The sequence below is a fragment of the Protomyctophum bolini genome (assembly GCF_963924005.1).
Source record: "Protomyctophum bolini genome assembly, chromosome: 23".
Lineage (NCBI taxonomy): Eukaryota > Metazoa > Chordata > Actinopteri > Myctophiformes > Myctophidae > Protomyctophum > Protomyctophum bolini.
Window position 1 is genome coordinate 6,354,366 of NC_137884.1, and position 22,981 is coordinate 6,377,346.

Sequence of the window (22,981 nt, forward strand, 5' to 3'; positions counted from 1 at the left end):
GAGTGTCTGTGTTTTGGTTCTTAATTGTTGTGGCGGGAGGGTATGGGTGAAAACAGTGTTGATTTAGACAGCACATTAGTTTTAGTCATATTTTAGTTTTCTGAAATGTGTTGGTGTTATTCTAGTTTTAGTCATTTTGTCGAGAAATGTTTTTTGGCGGGCCTTCATGGTGTCGCAATGGCTGATTTTACAATTGTACTACAATTATACAGCGAAGTTCTTGTGGTACACAGTAAAATCCCAAATGTAAAATGTTGAACACACGAGTGTGTATAGCAGTGGACACTTTTCAGACAGTTACATTCACACTCCCGGTTTCACTGTGAGTCTGTGTGACCATTTCTAAAATATCCAGTGGTGGAAAGTAACTAAGTACTAGTATTTACTCAAGTATTGTAACGTTTTGAGGTACTTTTACTTTACTGGAATATTTACAATTTCCAATACTTTTACTTCTACTACAACACATCTCAGATCCAAATATTGCACATTTACTCCACTACATTTATTTGAAAACTTTAGTTACAGGCGCTATATAAATGCACATTTACCATTTTACTTTGTAGACTTTGATTACTATTCCAAAACATGCCTTAACCATTTCATTTCGGCCATTTGAAAATAGCCAATCTACAAGCTCACTGAGCTTTTATCTCTGCTATTCTCAAAATATTTTTATACATTTGAAAACATGAAATGGGACATTCTGCATAATGAGTAGGCCTAATTTTACTACAGTACATTTTGATGCCAATACTACTTTTACTCAATCTCACTCCGAAATTGCAGTATTGATACTTTTACTAGTAAGTAGTAGTAAGTAAAAATTGTGAGTACTTTTTCCACCACTGAAAATAGCCAGGTATGCGAGTGTGGCCGGCTTCCATTTCTGAGTCGGTCACTGTGTCGGAACACAGTGTCTGGACACGGTGACCGTTCCAATACTGTTGACAGGTCTACTGGTGCTTCACAGACCTGGATAATGGTTGTTTGTTTTGGAAGAGGAGGAGGAGGAGAGGAGGAGGAGGAGAGGAGAGTTTGATGACTGTGAGTCACAAAGGTCCAGGGTCAACACACAGCTGACCTAATGTCCTCATTATGCGTGTGCGTGTACGTGTGTGTGTGCGCGCGTCAGAGAGAGGGAATGTCATGTGCTGGCAGAGAGTGATTGAGTGACTGTCATCATCCCTACAGGCTGAGCCTCCTTTATGGCAGGTGCACGTGTGTGTGTGTGTGTGTGTGTGCGTGCGTGCGTGCGTGTGTGTGCTTTTGTGTGCGTGCGCGTGTTTGAGCACGGGTGAGCGGACTGGTTTGGGATACATGCTGTTCTGAACCGTACGCAGTGGGCCCTATATACTGACTTGATGCAGCTCGCCAAATTGCCATGTGGGTTGCATCGCAATGTCTGACTCACAGAGAGAGAGAGAGAGAGAAAGAGAGAGAGAGAGAGACTATTATTAACTGGAATTGTATTCACTGCAGCCGTTGACGGCGTCAATAGCAGAACTACACTAAAACATTCACTGGCAGCCATGCTCAACCTGTTGGACTGTGAAGAAATTTCAAGTGGGCTCCCACAAAACACAGATTTGTGTGTGTGTGTGTGTGTGTGTGTGTGTGTGTGTGTGTGTGTGTGTGTGTGTGTGTGTGTGTGTGTGTGTGTGTGCGTGCGTGCGTGCATTCATTTTTGCCCCCTATTCTCCCCAATTAAGTAATTTAATATGTTAATTGATTCCTCCCCACACATGTGTGGGTTGTCACTGCTGTTGTATCCTTATAGTGACTCACCTGCCAGTGAGGAGCCCCCACCGAGAGGATGTTCCCTCTTGACAGGTGCCGCCCCTTAGAGCTTCCCTCCCCCAAACATGGGCCAATTAATTGCGTTCAATATCTGTTCACTTCTATACCCTAGTAGGCTACTGCAGGTGTCATCAGCATTGTAAGACAGATTGTCCTTGTAGACTGTCCTTGCAGTTGTCAATGATTCTCAACTAGTGCACATGTTGGAGTGTCTGCCACTGATCTCTGCGAATGCGGAAAAACCACAGACTGTTGAACAGTGAACACATCATCGATGAATGCCCAATCTTTAAGTCACCACATGGAGTCAGCGGTGATGGATTTAATATTGGGGATATATGAATCCTAATTTGTTCACACAGGACATACTCGTCACTTGTTCCATGCTCAAGTTGAATCATTACATTGGTCAGGCTTCCCCAATTTTTATAGGAAGATAGGTAATTAACTTAATTAATAATGATGCTAATGAGAAAGGACTGTATATTTTAACTTCGATAGCAGAGCAGGAAATCCTGAATGAATGAAATACCTTTAAATACCCAAAAGATGAAGAATTGAATCCACACGAAATAAATTGTCCAGTCAGGAGCTTATAATGTTTCAGCCAGTTCACTTTAGTTCGGAGAGCACAAAGAATGAATCCACATACCAGCCCAATTACAAAAAGTCTCTCTCCGTGTCACCAAATGGACACGGTTTATCATGGGTTTATCATTTTAATCAAGATTGGGAAAGCTACAGAGCTACGTGTCATTGTCAGAACAATGTTGGGACCGGTCATATCCCGGAAAAACAGGAAGCATAATGCACATACAGTGGACGAATAAAGCGTTTAAGACGTAAATAATGTTTAGGGGGTCAAACAGTTCTCACAGATACACTGGGTGATCTGTGGCAAAGGGAGAAAACAATTCTTTATCCACATGTTTTGGGGCAGCGGTGGCCTAAGGGTTAGAGGAGCGCCCTTGTTGCCCAAAGGTTGCCGGTTCGATTCCCCGGACAGGCACTAAAAATCTGGGTGGGGAAGTGATTGTCATTACTCACCCAACACCGCTGAAATGCCCTTGAGCAAGGCACTGAACCCCCAACTGCTCCCCCTGGAGCTGCTTAGTGGCCAACAGTATAAGACTGTGGTTGTACTGGACAGCTCCCAGGTTTTAATATGTGTGTGTGTGTGTGTGTGTGTGTGTGTGTGTGTGTGTGTGTGTGTGTGTGTGTGTGTGTGTGTGTGTGTGTCTGTCTGTCTGTGTTTATATGTGCAGGGCGTTGCTGAAAATGAGCACCTGTGCTCAGCTACTTCCCTGGGTAAATAAATAATTAAAAAAGAAAAGTTGGCTAGGGGAGAAGTGAGATGTAACTCAAATTGCCTGTGTAGCCCTACACGAACAAACGAACAAACTTGACCTGGGGACTCAAAACATAGTTGTGTGTGGGGCGCCCGCTGGCCTAGTGGTCCAGGCGCATGCCACATATAACACGCCTGACAGCACGTTGCATGTTTGAGTCCCGTTCATAACGACCTTTGCTGCATGTCTCTCCCCGTCTCTCCCTCCCTCTGTCCTGTCCATCTTCACCTGTAACTTTCAATACAAAGGCAGAAAAGCCAAAAACAAATCGTTAAAAAAAGAAAAGAGTTGTGTGTGGTTCTGGCACAGCCTCACCTCAAAGAAGGACTGGCCAGTAAGTGGGATTGTGTGTTATTTACCAAAGTATCTATGTTTCATCCAGCTAAACCCATATGCCCATGACCTGAGTCATCCAGGGGTCTATGGCAGCCTCTGCACCAAATCTCTTTGCCAAAAATATCCAATCTACAAGAAGAACATTCGCTGAACGTTTGCCTATTTCCACAGAATGTTCACCTATTAATGCCCATAAGAGGGACCAGTAGGGTCATCATGTGGTTAATATAGGCCTACTGGTCGCTCATGTAACATCTTGTACGGGTCCCACTGTGTGAAACCAGTGTGAGAACTATACTGGCCAAAGTGGCCATACCCAGAAAGAGGTACGGTACGTGAAAGTAGCCTTGGGAAAGGTCAGGACTCCGGAGCCACCATCTCCTGTTTCCCTAGTAGCTTGATGTACAAGTACACCCCAGGGACATGTCACGCTGCTATAGTATGTCGCAGGCACTTGCCCCCAATCCAACCCTTAACCTCCTGACCTTATGCAGTCTTCTGAGTGAAGGCTCCTAATCCTAATTCCTATATCTCCTTCCAGCAACGTATGAGGTTTCCGGAGAACTCCCCAGTTTACCAACTCGCCGCGATTTAGTGCATTTTAGTTTTACTTCACCTTCATTTAAATTGCATTGAATTGAGAGAGAGAGGATTGTTGTTTAGAGTTAACACTAGAGAAAGTAGGAATGCTAAAAGTTTAAAGACCAAAGTACCGAAACAATGTAATTCATTAGTAAATAATTCCTGAAATGGTAGGCCTACTTCATTGGTATTCACATAGTACACATACTCAACTTTTTATCATCATCTAGCTGACCATTTAATTGCACAAAATAATTTGATCACTTTGGAGATGAACTATAAGGGTTTGACATACACTGATGAAGACAGCATGTTAGCATAACGATGAAGAATTTTCACCGCAGCGACTTGGTAAACTGGTGAGTTCTCCGGTATTCATGTATGTGTGGGTGTGACAGGAGCTGGAATTAGCATAATGACTAAATTGAGGGGGAGAGAGAGAGAGAGAGAGAGAGAGAGAGAGAGAGAGAGAGAGAGAGAGAGAGAGGAAACGGATGTCGGGTGGAAACCTCACATGTCAAAATTGTTACTTTTCGAGATTCAAAATAGAAAGCAGCCATAGTAGCAGATCTACAAGATCAAAGCGTGTTGCTTCGCACCTAGAATCAAGCTTGTATATCTGTGACGCTGTATGATCAAGTAGGGCATTAGGTTACGGAAAAACACACGTTATATTACATAGCTATAGTCCAGTGTTATGGTACAGCCGATCTACAACCTCACAATGCATCACATGTGAGCCTGAGATCTGCTATTTATGCTATAGATTTTTATACATTTGGAACGGGACATTCTGCATAATGAGTGCTTACTACTTTTGTTTCTTTAAGTACATTTTTATACCAAAACGTTTGTAGTAGTCGTCTTTTACTCAAGTTCATTTTGAAATCCGACGTTGCAGTAGCCTACTGATACCTTTACTTAAGTAAAACATTTGAGTACTTTTTCCACCACTGGTCATTAGTGTTAGAGGCTCAGTGTGTTGTGGCGCGTCGCCTACGGCGCACATGCTTGTGTGACTATTTTGGTTGGAGCAAGTTGGAGGGCTGCCCTCCGGGGCTATGGGTCCTATGATACAATTCTCAATCATTGGCCTCCACTAATGAGCGCCCCTTCACCCAACGCACGCACGCACAACGCACACACGCACGCACGCACGCACGCAGGCAGGCAGGCAGGCAGCTTCCTTCTCAGAGCTTTCCTTGGATTTCCCACATGGCAAACAAACAATTCTGAGTGAGAATGCCAACGTTATTTAGCCACAATTATTGATCAGCTTAATCTCTATAATTAATCACACACACAGAGAAGAATAAAAGCATCACCTGGCATGATAGATCCTTCAAGACAATCAGGAATCACTGTTGTTGGATGAAGCTGAGCTGCAATATCATTCCACAATGAGGACTTACGTAGATGTTAATTACCAGAATACCTTATGTCACAGTCACAGACTTTGCCTGTCTAGCTCTTGTTTTTCTATGTTATGTTCTACTTGTTTTGATTCTATGTTCTGTTTATCTAGCTGTTGCATGTCTATGTTCTTGTTCTAGTTGTTTTGGTTCTATGTTCTTGTCTTCCCCATGTGTTTCTCATGTGTAATCAGCCCTCCTGTGTATATTAGTCTTGTTCCCCAGTCAGTCCTTGTCGGTTCATTGTTTAGTGTCACTCTGTATTTGTGATTTCTGTCCTGTTCACCTGTTTAAATAAAATACCCAACCATGGGTTTTGATCACTACTCCTGACGGGCTGTCCTGCATTTGGGTCCTCACCACCACCACCACCACCAGATCGTGACACCTTATGGATTTAAGCAGCAACATTGAACTATGACATCCACCAGGCTGACTCTGCTTGGGCATCCCACCCGAACTTCCAACCAACCCAATACCCAACTTATACTCATCAGAAAGACAACCCCAGACACAATCCATGGCTACTGGTGAGTTGCAGTAACAAATCTGGTGAAAAATATTAGCATGAACAGCTGAGACCGACCAATGTGACATTTTCACACAGACGCTGAACAAGCTGCTTTGACAGCTCAGCATGAATAATGAGTAGTGAGCCGAGGCTGCTTAAGAATGCCGCCTGAATTGCACTGGGAATGCAATGGGAATGAGGGCATGGATGAGATAGCTCGTATAGCGAATGAGTGAGAAGGGAGATGACCTGGAGAGGCAGATGATTTAAAGAAGCAGAATGAATTACTAAGGGGAATGAATGGGGGGAACTAATAACCTTCTGCCTTCCGTGCCTCGATGAACTATGTCGCTTAACCGAAGATTTATTTCTATTACAATTACAAGTCAGTGAAAAAAGAAATAAAAATCCTTCTAAAAGCACTCAATTTGGCCCAGAAATATAGCCCAGGGCATACTTTAGCTATAGGGCCCCCAAGCTGGTGGCGTTTTGGGTCACCACACCGGCCAAGTCCAATATGGCCGGCCGCCATCCTGACAACTGTATTTGCTATAACTTCTGAACCACATATGCTGCAAATGCAAGCTTTGTCATGTTTATTGACATTTAGAAACATGTTGGAATGCTTATCTCCATTATTGGGTGTGTCTGTCTGGATCCCTAATAGTTTGCTGCTGCTGCTGCTCGGAGTCCTAGAGCTCTCTGCTATTCTAAATCCTTTAGACCCGTTATTGACCTTATATAACAACCTTGAAACCAAGAATACCACGCTTTTTGTCTGTTGGAGGACACCGACATACATAGTATAGCCTACATACCCAGGCGATCTCAGTACTTGCGCGCTCTGCTTGCACAAGTAATACCGAAACAAACTTTGTGTCTGAAACTGAGATTTGCGATTCCCTTCTATTCTATTCACCTTATTGCGACCGCAAGTCACATTTACTATGAAATCGTACATTTCCCGTCAGTCAGTCACTCAAAATCCCCATACATGGGAATGCCCCATACTGTATAATATGGTGCCCAGGTCTCATGACATCATGTGACATCATCGGGGATGGAGAGCCCTGTCATAGTAAATGCTTCTCGCCCTTAGGCGTCTCACTGATATAAGGTGACATCATGCCCTGACGTCACGCTGTCTCACCGTTTCCGTGGCAAATAAATAGCCTCATATCTCCCTAAGAGCCTGGACTAAATGTCCTGATCGTGACAGCACTAGTAGCCACACATTACCCAGGGCAGTGGTTCTCAACCAGTGGTCTGGGGACCTGTGGTCCTTGAGGAGGTTCCATTTGGTTTCATTTTATAGCCTGCATGGAACTTCGGCGTGGAAGATTTATTTCCAAGGGGGCGGGGTTAAAGATGTTCCAACGTCACAGGAAAAAAAAGTCTCACTTTGAATAGTGGGCTCTGATCGGTCACCCACAACTTTGGGGTGAGCAAAATGTGATTCAAACTGAGCCAGACTGTAATCTGTAATTGCGATCAACATTTGCCTATTATCTCTCCTATATGAGTTGTGGACAAAATTAACGACATCTGAATATTCTAAGTCTTGTGTCTGAGAGGCTAAATGTTTTCAAATGGTGGTCCGTGGCTCTAATACCAAATATATAATGGACCTTGACATGGTAGAGGTTGAAAACCACTGGCCTGGGGGAACATTGGGCGAGAATAGCTGAATAATGATTTAGTCATATCTGTGCGGCTGTGCCATATAGTCTGTATAGGCATACTAACACTGCACTGGTTGCTTTACTGCTGCAGTCAATCCCTACAGTGGATGTTGTTTACAGCTATTTTCGTATGAATCATGCTAATGTTTTAGTGTACTGTGACGTGCAGTAGATGTGGGGTGTGTGTGCGTGCGTGTGTGCGTGCGTGTGTGTGTGTGTGTGTGTGTGTGTGTGTGTGTGTGTGTGTGTGTGTGTGTGTGTGTGTGTGTGTGTGTCACACTCTTCTCTGAGATATGAGAGAGAGAGGGAGAGAGAGAGAGCCTGGGGCATGCTGGGTTAGTGTGGGTGGAGAGAGAGAGAATATATCAGAGCAGAGGATATAAGAGAGAGTGCGTGCGTGCGCGATGCGTGTGCGCGGACCTTTTTCTTTGCCCTATAACTGCAATGCTGTTTGGAGTGATGATACGTTGTTTTAACCACCATGTCCCTCTATAGAGGATATAATATGCACATGCATGCATAAAGTGAGTGGCAAAGTGAGTTTAACATTGTCTAACGCAATCCTATTTATCTTTTCTATTTGGATATATAAGGGCTGTCAAGGCCAGAAAGTAGTTGTTTTTTACCACAGAGACTCAGTAGGCGTACCCGCGTAACTTATACGTATGATGATGATGTTATGTAGCATATACCCTCTATATAGCAGCACTTATCAGCCACTACAGTAGTGTGTGTACCTGCAGAAACACACTGCCCTGTCACTGGTGTTTTCACTGGTAACGGCTTCGTACACACATAAAGAACAACTGTTGTGCTCTGCCTGTTTTCTGCCTGTGTTTCATGGCCGCCTCAATGGAAGTCACATGGTTTGACCAAACATTTTTGTTTGATGCGAGGGAGGGGGGCAATCAAACACAAGTGTTTGGTCAAACCATGTGACTTCCATTGGAAATGTATTGGGGCGGCCATGAACACAGGCAGAGCACAGAACTTTCTTTCTTTCTGTGTGTACGAAGCCTGTTGACAGGGATGTTTTTGGGCTCCCAAAGGTCTCACTCACACGTAAGACACACTTGTGTCCTGCATGTGTCTTCTGTGTGTTATGACCGCCTGTGTTATGGCCGCAACAAGGTTGTGACTTCCATGTGCCATGTGACTCCCATTGGAAATGCATTGAGGTGGCCATAATTTACAATTTAGGCATTTAGCAGACGCTCTTAATCCAGAGCGACTTACATTAAGCAAAAACAAAAGCAAAAGCATGGCATCACATATATAAAAAGTAGTTATCATGAATCATGTATAAACTAAGAACGTAACAGTGGAGTATCTATGTAAACTATACATACTATACTATATTATATATTATACATGTGTACTATAAAGTGCTATGATGACTACATAAAATGCAATTCTAGTGCTGTCTACATAACAAGCTATAAGTCTGTTTAAATGAGCATTTGCGCCTGTCGTAGACATGCGCAGAGCAAGTTCAGTCAGGGAACCTCAGTCAGCGCGCCGGCCGTTAATTGGGCAGCATCAGGCTCTCACCCACATGATTCACTCAGCCAATCACACGCTCACCCCATCTCATACCGGCTACTTTAACCGAAGGTTTTACATTCATCCTCCTGCTTTCTTGCTTGCTGCTGCTTTATTGTATACTGTGCGCTGCTGTATACAAAGTGCTCACCCACCTCCACCCCAGCTACCACCTGTCGTTTTGTATCTACTGTTTAGGTACGGGGGATTCGGAGTCCCTATGGTCGGGACTGATGCGCTTGACCTGAGTACCTAAAAAGCAGATCCAATACATCGCCAAACCATAATAAATATATTGCATTGATTATCTTATATTCAATAAATATATACATTACATCCTCCTTGAGTTGTCTGACTGAAAATACTATCTAAGTCTACATAAAGTGCTATCTAAGGGGCTAGGCTAGGGCAAGTGCTACGGGCCATGGTGGAGTCTGAAGAGGTGGGTTTTCAGACTACGGCGGAAGATTGGGAGTGAGGCTGCAGTTCTGACTGTGATGGGAAGTGCATTCCATAGTTTTGGAGCCAGAAGGGAAAAGAGTTTGGGACGTGTGGAGCGTTGTCCCGGCGTTTTTAGTGGAGGTACCTCCAGCTTCCCTGCGTTGGCTGATCTGAGTGTGCGGGAGGGTTTGTAGGGTATGATCATACTTGTGAGATATGGGGGAGCCATGCCTTTGGTTGCTTTGAATGCCAGCATCAGAGTTTTGTATTCTGTGCGGGCAGCGACCGGGAGCCAATGGAGGGAACGGAGAAGAGGGGAGACGTGTGAGAATTTTGGCTGGTTGAAGACCAAGTGAGCTGCTGCATTTTGGATCAGTTGGAGGGGCTTAAGTGCACATGCCGGTAGGCCAGTAAGGAGGGAGTTACAATACTCAAGTTAGGTGACCGATAGGTCTAGGAGAATCAGGACTGCAGAGTGGGAAGCAGCCTGGGCAGCATGTAGTGCTTCTGTGACTGCAAGGAGTGCAGTTTCCGTGGAGTGTGCCTTCTTGAATCCTGACTGGTTGGGATCCAGCAGGTTGTTCTGTGAGAGATGGAGAGAAAGCTGGTTAGAGACAACACGTTCAAGGGTTTTGGAAAGAAAGGAAAGGAGTGATACCGGTCTGTAGTTCTTGACATCTGAGGGGTCAAGAGTTGGTTTTTTTGAGGAGTGGTGATACCCTGGCTGACTTGAAGGCAGATGGGACGCAGCCTGAGGTTACTGAGGTGTTGATGATGGAGGTGATGAAGGGGAGCAGGGGGTCAGGTGCGATGGTCTGGAAGATTGGAGACGGGACACTGAAGACACAGGACACAAGTGTGTCTTGCGTGTGTCTTACGTGTGAGTGAGGCCAAAACAAACAGTGAAAACACCAAATTGCAGTGACAGGGCAGTGTGTTTCTGCAGGTAAAAATCACACAATACTCCAGTGGCTGATAACTGCTGCATGGTACAGTAGGAGGACATGAGGACATGTAAACACATTAAAAAGGTTACTATAATCACCTTTTAAGTGACTCCCTAAAAGTGTGTGTGTGTGTGTGTGTGTGTGTGTGTGTGTGTGTGTGTGTGTGTGTGTGTGTGTGTGTGTGTGTGTTAACATATCGTTGGTGTCTCCATATTCTTTTTGGCCCATATACATTAATACGCTGCTGCTCTATCATACTACAGTGTCACACAAAAGCAGCAAAAAGAATCCTGCAAACTATAGCAAAATTAGCAGAACGACTAATCTCTCAAGAACAGATTCATAGCTGCGCAACTGTCGGCAGGGGCATTAAGAATGTGTATACATTGTTATAGTGGGAATGAAAACATAGGCACCTCACAGGAAGAGGAAGGCTTGTGCATTTTTTACCAGCCAGGAAGTGCGAAAACGCGCATTAGCATGTTTTCCCAGCCTGGAAGTGCGAAAACGCGCATTTACATGTTTTCCCAGCCTGGAAGTGCGAAAACGCGCTGTTATATTATTTCCAGAAGCGAATTCAAAGGGAAACAAAACGCAGAAGGCACTGTTTATATACTATATACTATATATGCCATTTTGGGCTTGTTTATTATTTTTTTTACCGATGGGTTCCTATAGATTGCAGATCGACAAGCTCGTGGATCTGCTACTTTCTCTGCCACATGCATCTCCCACGCATCCCACCTCCTCCCATAGAGGGTGGAGGGAGGTATGGTGCCTCAAACCCCCCCGCCCCCAACACCGCCCCCAACCCCTGGTTCTCAACGGCCCACACACTGGTTGCATAACATCCAGCGGAGCTGGAGCAGACAGTGGTGAGGCTGTGCATGCGGCTGTAGCTATATACCACCGGCCCGAGTGTCTGCTCAATTATTGAGAGCTCTTCCATGCTCTCTCCATTGTTGGGAATGGAAATCCGCCAGAGAGCTGATCTCGGTGAAACCCGAGCCCCTGTGAACTAGCCTCTCTTTTCCCAGCACTCCTGATCCTCACGCACACACGCACGCTTGATTTGACTCCTCGATTAGGTACTATACCATGTTGGATTTGATTCCTCTGTGAGGTATTGCATAAACTACCATACCATGCTGGATTACATTCGGAAGTGATAACCCATCAACAACAAAAAAAGCATAAACAGCACCCTCTACTGCTTTCCCCCCCTTTGAATTTGCCTCTGGTGGTGACCCCCAATCGAACGTGGATAACAGGATGCTGGCCCGTTTCGCCCGTTTGGTCCCTCCTCTTCTGGTCACACGTGTCTTTGTTTACTTCCCAACACACCTATCTATACCCGTTATAACGGGAGCTGCTGACAGATTGCTGCTGCGGAGCTCTGAATCTGTCTTGAGATTATAGATTTCATTTGACTCCTCTAAAATGTACTGCATTGGATTTGAGTCCTCTGTGAAGCACTGTGTTGGACGTGAGCCCTCTGGTGAGGTATAAAAGTGGTGAGTCAATCTGCCTCAGTGTATGCCCAGTTCTGTTAATTATCTCTCTGGTCATAGAGGTTGAGAGGGCGGAGAGAGCCAATAAACCAGTTTATAGGGTTTTTCTTTTTATTTCCTTTTTTAGCGTGGGCCTGTAAAGATCTTTGAGGCTGTGATTTATTGAAGGGCTATATTATAAGCACTTTCATTCCAGATGAGAATTTGAGCAACGTTTATTAAAGAAAGGTTATTGCGTAATGTAATAAAACGAGTTTCATTATAAAATAGGATATTGAAAATGGTGACCCCCTGCCCCTTCTAAAATGACACCTCAAAATTAACGTTTTTTTAATAAAAAAGGATGGAAACCGTAACTCAAAGATGTCCTACAGTAACCATGGTTATATTTGCTGCTACATCTGCAGCTGTGAACAATGGCCACGATGCAGAGAATGTATTTTCAAAATACGAAACGAAAATATTGTTTACTGTGCGAGGGGCAACGGTGAGAGCTCTTGTGTTATGTAGCCTACGGCTGATTTAATTGAAAGTGACTGACCTTGGATTCTAAAGCTTAATGATTGTGGGGGCACAGACAGCGTTTAAAAACAAAAGAAGAAAAAAAAGACACCCACAAACATCCATACACATTACACAAACATCCATACCCATACGTGTTAGCGGTCTCTTTCGCTAGCTCTGCACGGTACGCGCTTGGGCATAGCCAACCTCACGGCCTTCCTGCATGCCGCCTCGAGTTACATTTTCCACCGGTTGTGTTCCAACTCTTACCTGAGCCTGTATCAATCTATTCAAGCAGAAAGGATCTGAGCTACAAGCCATAGAGCCTTCCTTTCACACGAGGTACAGCAACTCCACGCTGCACAGAACAAGCACTCTGCTGCCCCCCGCCCTCTCTACCTCACTTCTGCTGACACTAGTGCTCAGATTGCCAAGCCCAGGATACAGGTATGGGGCTCACGGCATGTGATATGACATGCTTGACCGCACAAAGGCCACAGCGTGTTGCAACTTCCAATCATTTTGGCTGTGATATTGTCTGTCCTTATGTCTCCCTGTGGAGCGGTGTTGATTTTGACAGAATATTTTATTTAGTTTAGCCATTGTCCAGTTTTAGTCATCTGAAATGTTTGTGTTATAGTCCAGCTTTAGTTGACTAAATATGAGTCGACTAAATCTACAGTTGATTTTGTTTGGCAGATTTTTCACTTGGTACTGGTAGCTAATGCTGAAAATAGCCGATCCACAAACTCACAAACTGTCACAAACCAACTATAAGTTTCGTTAGGACCCAAGGATTCCAAGGAATGCAGAGAGAGAGAGAGAGAGAGAGAGAGAGAGAGAGATCGAGACCCAGAAGCAGTGGCACAGGTACTTAACTTATTTACTTAAAAAGTAGTACAACGTAAAACAATGTACACACCTCACAGGGCGGAGAAGGCAGTGTAAAATAATAGCCTATACTACCGGTATATCCCTTCAGCGTCCCGGAACGGGGTCATACCTATGTTCCCTCAGCCCTATGTTCCCTCAGCCTATGTTCCCTCAGCCCTATGTTCCCTCAACCAAGTGTAAAAGGGAGAAAACATAAGATAGGCGACCCAGGCATGGCACATTCAGGGCACAGAGATGAGATCACTTTAACTCTGCATGTTTTTTTCTTCTACTTTTCGATAATCTACAAGCACTACTCTCCGTGCAGGCACGTTGTGAGCTTGCAAATCAGCTGTCGAAAAAATGGGCAATCATTTTGAACATTTTATTAACACAAATCCCCTCAGGGTCCCCCTGGCTGCAGGCACATAATCGTTCCAGATGGAGTTTCACAGCCAAATGCATATCAATACGGGGGTCCTCGACATTAACATTTGAGAAACACTGCCATATGTCTCTGTATAGATAATACATTTTAAATGTGTGGTGATATTGCCAAGCCTGCATGCATCCCACTTTGACACTATTCCCCCTGTGGGCTTTCACATGTGGTGGTGGCTGGAAAGACCATGGCCCACATGCCCTTTTCCCAAACATGTCCGTTGACTGCGTTGACTGTGTAAATTGTGAAGGGAAGAAGGTAGGGAAGTCCGCACACCGTTCTTTAAGCTCCCAGTAGTTTTATTTAGGAATCAGCAATCAACGCTTCGACCCCTCCGGGTCTTCATCAGGAATGAGTATACAACAAAGTAGGCATGTTTTATATATGCCTTATTTTGTTTATATTTATTTTAATCTTTATATTGTGTACGTATATAGCTTTAATCTCTATTATGCCTTTTTGTCCTTATGCCATGTCCTTTGATCTGTACTGCAATTGCTGTACCTTACCTGTATTATTGATTTGTTTATGGTTATCATTTGTAGGCGTAGTTGTTTCTTTGCTATTTATTGGTTTGCAGCTAATTATTTATTTTCCTGCACCATTGTTTCAGCCCACCCTAGACTCTATTCCATATTTATTGGTTCTACAAATGGACTTAGTGCCTTGATATATATATTTTCCACTTGACTCTACTAATGTTGTATGTTGCACTAATGTTAGCTTATGTCAGTCATTTGACTACTCTGATTACCTTCATTGCAAAGACAGCTTGATTCCTGATTCCTAAATAAAACTACTGGGAGCTTAAAGAATGGTGATGCCACCTGATTGGATGTTCTCTAATATGTGAAGGGGTCTTCAATGTTTTTCAGCCCAAGGACCCCTTAGCCGAGAGTGAAGTATGAAGGGATCCCCACTATAGTATTGCCTACAATTTTGCAATACTTTGCATTTTGCAATACACATTTCAATTGACTTTAGTTTAGGACGGTTGTAAATTAAACATATTTCCCTTCCAACATTTATAATAATACAATTCAAAATATATATTAAAATAGTCAACGCACAAGGTTGTATAGGTTTGCTATTTCTGTGTGTTTGTGAAGACATTAAGAAACACCATGTGATTTTGAATGGTTGCAACAGCCTGGCCGTTGCGTCGTGCAGCAGTCTGCACGGGGCATGGCGCTGTACTGTAGGTATCGGGCTGTTCCAAGAGCTCACCTCACACCTCGGTGGGCTGCCATGTGGAGCCCGGGCTCCACCGCTGAGCTCCATCTGCTTACTGCTGGCATGCACCAAGAGGGGCCAGCTCTGAGGAGGTGCACTTCACTTCACCACCTGGCGCCTCCGCACTCCTTTTAGCCCATTCTGACCTGAGATCAGATTCATACGAGGTTTCCACTGGACACACACTGGTCTGATGAACCCATTCTGACCTGAGATCAGATTCTAAAAATGTCAGTCGTTCTTCGAATTTTTCAAAAATAGCAGACTTACAAGCTCGTATCGCGCCACTCGGTGGCGCGATATGAGCTTGTAGATCTGCTATTTTTCAATAGGTAAAGCAATAACATGATGCTAACACCAAAATGGGTGCCCGGTCAGAATGGGTTAGGTATGCTCGGCGTCTAGAGGAAGTGCAAGTTCTCTGCCTTTTCATTTAAATCTTGAAAGTGTCCGTATATATACCGTTCCTATTTATCTCATTTTTCAAGGTTTTAAAGAAAATCATTATTATAATCTAAAACCATATATCAATTCAGTTCAATCAAACGTTTTTACGTATTCTCGAAAAGTACCCTATACCTACTTCATTTTCACACACATAGTGTCTTTACTGCAATGCTATTATCATTATTATTATTATTATTATTACTATTATTACTACTATCTCAGTTGTTTCCACCCAGTTTAAGATGGCGGAGATCTCCAGACGCCAGTGGCAACGTGAGACTATCACTGTAAAGTCCAACCTGGTGGAAAACACCCCCTCCAATGTGGCCGACCGTGCCAGCATCGGGAGGGGATGCAGGGATCTCCGTTGTTTGTCAGCCTGAATGGTGTCCCATTTCTTCTGGTTATCACACCAGGTTATGAAATATTCATGCTTCTGCGATACTTTCTCGAGTGGTCCTCTATTGTAGCAGGCTCTGGAGGGGAGGAGAGAGCTACATGGAGTCATTCTGGAACAGAGATGCTCCGGGTGGCCGTTGGAGTTTTCAAAGGGTTCCCTTGGGGTATCGCATGATAAAACCCACTCAGACACATAGATTCTACCAGGACATTTATACGATGCACTACCATATTGACGAATCCAAGACCATTAGCTACATAACTGTCAATACTGATAATAATGACACAAACGGGGAAAAAAAGAAAAAAAAGAAGCCCAACAATGTCCGTTGTATCAGTTTGACGGACATATTTGATTTATTAGTATAATGTACTAATTACTGATGTTCATTTAGCCTCAGCATTGTGGCTACAGGGATGCAGTTCTCCCCAGATGGTTGGATAGTTGAATCAATTTAACAACGGAAGCTGAAATGACCCAGGACGACTGACTCATTAAAACCCTATTAGTTCATTTTGGCATAATAATGGATGGCGATGATGCTATCAGGATCCTCCAGTCCTCTCGGTGGAGCAAGCAGGTGCTAACCGTCGTCTGAGCATGGAGAAGAATTAAGCGCTGTCTGCTAAGGAAAAGGTCAATGGCGCACAGAATGAGAAATGAGATAATAAACTGTCTGAAAATTGTGAAATCCCGTCTCCTTGTCAAAGAAAGCCAGCAGGATATTGAGTGTACTGTATGTTGATAATGGAACTAGGCAGCATAGTATAGTAGACCCCTGTTGAATAAATGAAAGGCTGGGTCATGCAGCAACACAATTAACGGTCATGTAGCAGGGCTATAGTTTTGCGTCTACTGGCCTCTGTGCAAATGCATGATTGCACAGTGGCATCTCTCATCAGCATCTCAGCGTCTTGTCCGGGACACACACCATGCAGCCGCCATGACTACAGCATGCAGCCAGACATTCAGATTAGGGTTCCAGGCAAAGGTCTGCTTAATATAAGCAACTTTTATTGGGCTTGTTTTCCTCTAAAGAGGCCTGTAAATATTCAAATTTGCGTGTTTCTTTTTTTTAGGTTTTGCATTTTTTATGGGTGCTTGTTTCTAAAGTGTCGTTGCTTGCTTGGGCTTGCTTCAGTTGAACCACTTAAAGATTTTTGAAAAATAGCCGATATACAAGCTTTGCCGTAGATCGGCATTGCGACACACTAGTGGCGCACATATGAAAACGTGCAAGGACCACTGCCCTAAATCAACATTAGACAATCAGGTTTTACTGACCTGCCCTTTAGTCGCTTATTTTGCGCTTCTCTCTCACAAATGGCACTTCTTTCAGGGCTTTTGATTTGTAAGCTTATAAGCTGATGCGCCTACCTTAGCAGCCCCGACACTGTGCTGAGCCTTTTGTGGCCTTTATGATACCGCAGTGTGTGTGAGTGACAATTTAATCTCCGTCTTGACACCAGATCCCACTGATTGTCAAAAGGATCCCTGAAGAGACGGTGAAGTATTATCTGCCATGAGGGGAACTCCAGGCTATAAGAGCTGTGATCAATGGACGCTTAAGACGCCTCGGCACTGTGTTAGTGGACCTGCTGTACTGTATATGGCAAAACCTGAGGTGTCAGTCAGCTTACTGCTGTGGCTGCTCCCTTTAATAACAATTTAATAATAATTTGTTTGACAGCATTTTGTTTTTAGTTTTAGTCCTAGTCTTTTGAGTAAAACCATATTTAGTTTTAGTCAATCTGACATTATTTGTGTTTGTCTAGTTTTGGTCGACTGATAGTGTTGTAATGGCTTATTTTAAACTTGGTTGCATGCTGAAAATAGATGGTATGCGCACGCATGAAGTGAGTGGCAAATGTGTAAAGTGGTAAAGTGAGTTTAATGTCATTTAACGTTGTTTAATGCAATCAGATAGGACATTTATGTTTGGATGTATGGGCTGTCAAGACCAGAAAGTGATTTTTTGCCACTCAGTAGGCGTTCCCGCATAACTTCCGGATATGATGATGCCACGTGCGTACCCTATAGATCGACAAGCTCACAACGTGTCACGCTGCAACGTTGTGAGCTTGTAGATCTGCTATTTTTCCGATTTTCAGAACAAACCTAAAATGATTTTTCTTTTAGTTCTACTGGATCTCTCCTCCACTAGTCCGTCCCAAGCATTCTTGAAAACAAAAAACAATGCCGATCCAGAAGCGTTGTAAGTGGTTAAAGATAGCAAGGCAAAATTCTACCAGTAAGGGAAGTTTCTTCGTGACTTAGATTTCCCCCTCGAACTTGTGAAAGCTATCCTTCCAAGACCTCTCATGCACACACACACACACACACACACACACACACACACACATTAGATTAGTACAGCTGAAAGGGAATTTAGCATGCGAACGCAACCCATTGACAGTTCATCGTGCATCATACCGCCAGCAGGAATGTAAAATAAATGGTGCATTTGCCCTGCTATTTATAGGGCAACATCAGCCAAGTGTTTATCCAAGGACAGGAGACAAACATAAGTCAGTGACGCATTTGGCATCACACTAAAAAGAGAACTCAAAAGTCCCCATGCAGGGTCCAAGCTTCATGGCAATCTGCCCATTTTGTGTGCTAGTAGGTGTTTTTGGCCTCCTAGACTTAAAGGCCACAGGGTCACTGGAATCAGTGGCTTTCATCGTCCGCGAACCATGAAGACACCATGAACTAATGAACTTTAGTTACTAGTTACTTTGTAGATTTAGATTATTATTACAAAACATACATCTCGGCCATTTGAAAATAGCCGATCGGCACGATATCTTCTAGGATCGTCTTTGGCTCCTGTTGTTGGTGCAACACTGGGGCGGCAGTGGCTCATGGGTAGAGTGGCTGGATGGTAACCGCAAGGTTGCCAGTTCAAACCTGGACTCCCCCAGGGACAAGTTATTGTCAAAGTGTCCTTGAGCAAGACACTGAACCCCTAATTGCTGCTGATGTGCTGGTTGGTGCCTTGCATGGTTTCCGCCGCCATCGGTGTATGCATGTGTGTGTGAATGGGTGAATGTAATGCACAATCTAAGCGCCTTGGATAAAGGTGCTATATAGTAAATGCACCATTTACTCCCCTCCTCCCTGTCAGCTGACAGTAACATTGGTGTAGCTCAAACCAAAGCTTATGCAACAGTGGCCAGTAGCCTCTTCAGCAATGATGCATAGATGATGCAGACCTCTGCATCGGCCACTAATGTGTGAGGGATGCAGGGCACTCTGCCCCATGAAGGGTACATGCAGGCAGCTTCAGCTAGAGACAAATCTGTACATGCTGCCCTGCAACCATAGCTGTGGTGTCACATTAAGCACAGCTCGACACCGCAGCATTGATTGCATATTCAATTCACCCTTTGTCAGTCTTCTGATTGGTCCCTAACTGACTAACCAGCAGGCTCTTTCTGCCTTGTTCCGCCCTGGCTCAGTCCCCATATTTTGATTTGGTTGGAAACCCAGAAACTATCGTTATTACTAGTCCGTACAGGTTGTCTAGATAGGAGGATATATATATATATGTCTATGATTATATATATATATATACTATTGTATTGATTGTATAACCTTCTGTCTATTGTATAAAACCTTATTGTGATACCGTGAAACAGTTCACTTGCCAGCCGTGTTGCATCCTTTAATAACCCCTAGACATCTAAGGGAATGTAACACACATACATTGCAGATAGAGGATAATTCAAGCTTTCCGTACAGCTGCAATGTTGGTGAGTTTGACGTTATTGAATACGTTAGGACTGTTCTGTTTGGATGAATGGGCTGTCTATGGGAAGTTGCACCATAGGTATCACTTTGCTGGCAAGATGGCATCATCAATAGTAAGAACATCTGTCTTGGGGCCGATTCATACTCCTATTTTACCACTGTAGTGCCGAAATGATTTTGGCTCGTCAGAAAATGTCAGTGGCACCGAAGAGCCGCCGTCAAATGACGTTCTATACACGCCATACTGTATATCATGCAGGAATCCCATTCTGTGAAAGACAGTCAGTGGGAAGTCAGTGGTGTGCGGACAGCAAAGCTGAATCATTGATAGAAGACAAAGCTCCCACAAGTCGTGTAAATTATGGATGCTCTGGGCAGCGCTAACTCAACACTCTCAAAAGTAACGACAGAGACTCTTGAGTTACACGGTGCAAAGTGAAAAACCCGACAGCTGATTTGGACACCTGAGGAGGTTGGCATGGGTTTAGGTGGATGCGGGAATGAATGTGTGTTTGCGTGCATGTGCGCATGCGTGTGCTTTTGTGAGTGAGGAAAAGCCCTATATAAACTGCAAAAGTATAGTCTTCTCATCTACTTGTGTAGATGAACATACATTATCTGTTTGTGGGGTATTATTTTTTATGTCTACAAACTGGGCTCTCTGCAAAATGTGGAGATCAAGCCCCCTAATAAGAACATGAAAAGTTCAGGACGGAACTCCACCGGTACCTGCACAAATGGGCCTGGTTTGGCATGCATGCCAAATTGCCAACAGGATTTATTGTGTGTGACCGTGACCGTGACGTCACAGCAGAGTTCTGGTCTGCCTGCGTAAGGTAGCCTCGGTCCCAGGCTTACTTATCTGCGAAAAGCCTGGTCACAACCTAAGGCAGAGAAGCTATCGGCGGATGTATCCTCCGGAACCTCCGTCAGACGTGTTTCCCCCGGATACAGTATTTTCCCGACCAATCACAACACTTGTTTCATTCGCGGAGAATGTAAACTGATTTGTAAAGCATAATTTCCTTGGGCGATACTAAATTCCGCAACTTCCGCCCAAACAAATGATAGCCTTTACAGCGTAGGTCTTGCCCAGGGTGGCGTAAGGTGAGAAGATGCACAGTGATAGTGATAGATGACAGACAGACCTCACACGCTTAGAACAGATCCTCCAGTGCAAAACGGTTGTGTCCCATCACAGTCCATGTATAGCGGCAGCTTTGGCGATGAACCATGCAGGAATCGGGTCCCACGCAGTCTTCCCATCTTCCCAGGCTCAGGTCTCCTCTTCTGACCATCCATGTTCCTCTATGTCTCAGGCTTTTCTATTTCCAATGGCCGAAATTTATATTAGTGGTAATGTATGTTTTAAAATAAAAAATAAAAAATAATTGTTTTCAAATAATTGTAGTGGAGTAAAAGTAAACTTTGTGGCTCTGAGATGGTGGAGTAGAAGTAAAAGTGCTGGAAATTGGAAATACTCAAAAAGTACAAATGCCTCAAAATTGTACTTCAGTACAGTACTTAAGTAAATGTACTTAAATGTACGTAAATGTTACTTTCCACCACTGCGTAGAGTCATAGACCGTACGCGGATACAGCCAACATCCTGGTAAAACTCACCTGGTAAAACAGCAGGCCTGTGCGTTTACGTAAGCCTAGGCCGTTCCTTCTCGCCACCTATTTAACCACCTTATTGTATCACGTACTTTAGGGCACGTACAGTACGCACGTAAAAGAAAATAGCCTACAAGCTCACAATGTGTTGCATTGTCTGTGACGCACCGTTGTTTTGTGTAGAGTGCGTTTGGACTGTGCCTATAGTATAGCCCATGGGAATACAGTCAACTAAAAGTATAATGGTTTAAGTGCCAAGTGGTTAAGCTGTTTGTTTAATTGGTTCACCTCTTACTTACCTACTATTTGTGTTTACAATTCCTGCTTTCTGCCACAGCGGCAGTGCAGAGAGAGGCGGCAGACACAGTCAGCTGCATTCAAACTTCAAAGTCACTGTGTTGAAATTAGGTTATATATGCCAGGTGTAACCCAGGTTTTAAATCAGCAGCCTGTATTTAATATAATAATAATTAATGGGATGAGTTTAAATCAGTTGATTTAAAAGTGTTATAGAAACAATCTAAAATGCTTTGAAATAACACACATTTAAGTTATACAAAAATGTAAAACAAGCTATGAAAGGAAAAAACAAACCAGGGTGTTTAGCATATTTCAGCAAAAGGTTAAAATGACCTGGCTCTGTGACTGCCACCCTAGTTGGCCAATCAGTGAGCCTGTAAGAGTTTATGTCCAGCCTACCAGTGATGCTACTTCCTGTCAGTACTTAATCAGGAAAACTTCAAACACATGGTGGTTTTTCCTATGCTGTAGTACACAAACACAGAGAGAGAATCTTTTGCAATCCTCTTGGTAAGATTACAGAATAATCTTCCAAACCAACATTCCACATTCTAAATGTTGTTGGACAGCTTTTGATCTGTATATTGTGTCATTTTAACTTTTGTAGAGCAGTATTGACCGAATGTTGCCAATCACCGACCAGCCAGGTGATTGCAGTCTGAGCCAGATCATTCATTGATCAGCGGTGAGTGAGAATGTATAACAGTGGATGGTTAGTTTAGCCACAAGGTGCCAACTAGTCATTGTATGTACATAAAACACACATTTTGAAACACTGATTTTATTTTGTTGTTACTGAAGGAATATATAATTTATGTACATGAGTATTTTGTGTTATTAGTAATTGAAGGTACATTTTTAGTGCATCTCTCACCTGTTGCTAGCCAGGGAGAGATATTAAGCACGTTTGAGCCATATATACCTCCAAGTTACAGCACAAAACACCCTGTAAGTTATTGAGAGTGCATGAGGTAAATTGCTCATTTCATGTATTTTTATTTGTTGTAAAGAAATAAAACGGTTCATTGAATAATTGAAACTGTAACAGAAAATAAGCGTTTTAAACATTTTGAATGTTTTCAATGTATTTGACATGCATGAAAATGAAAGAGATGGGAACATGATTAAGTTAATTAATGCAAGTTAAAAAAGTGATTGTATACTCAATTCATGGGAATATAAAAACATGGTTTACACAGTGCGTGTGAATAACACATGCCATTGGATCTTGTCTGATCTACTATAGGTCAGGTTTTTATAGATTGGGTGATTCATATTCCCATCCTCATCCCCTGGAGT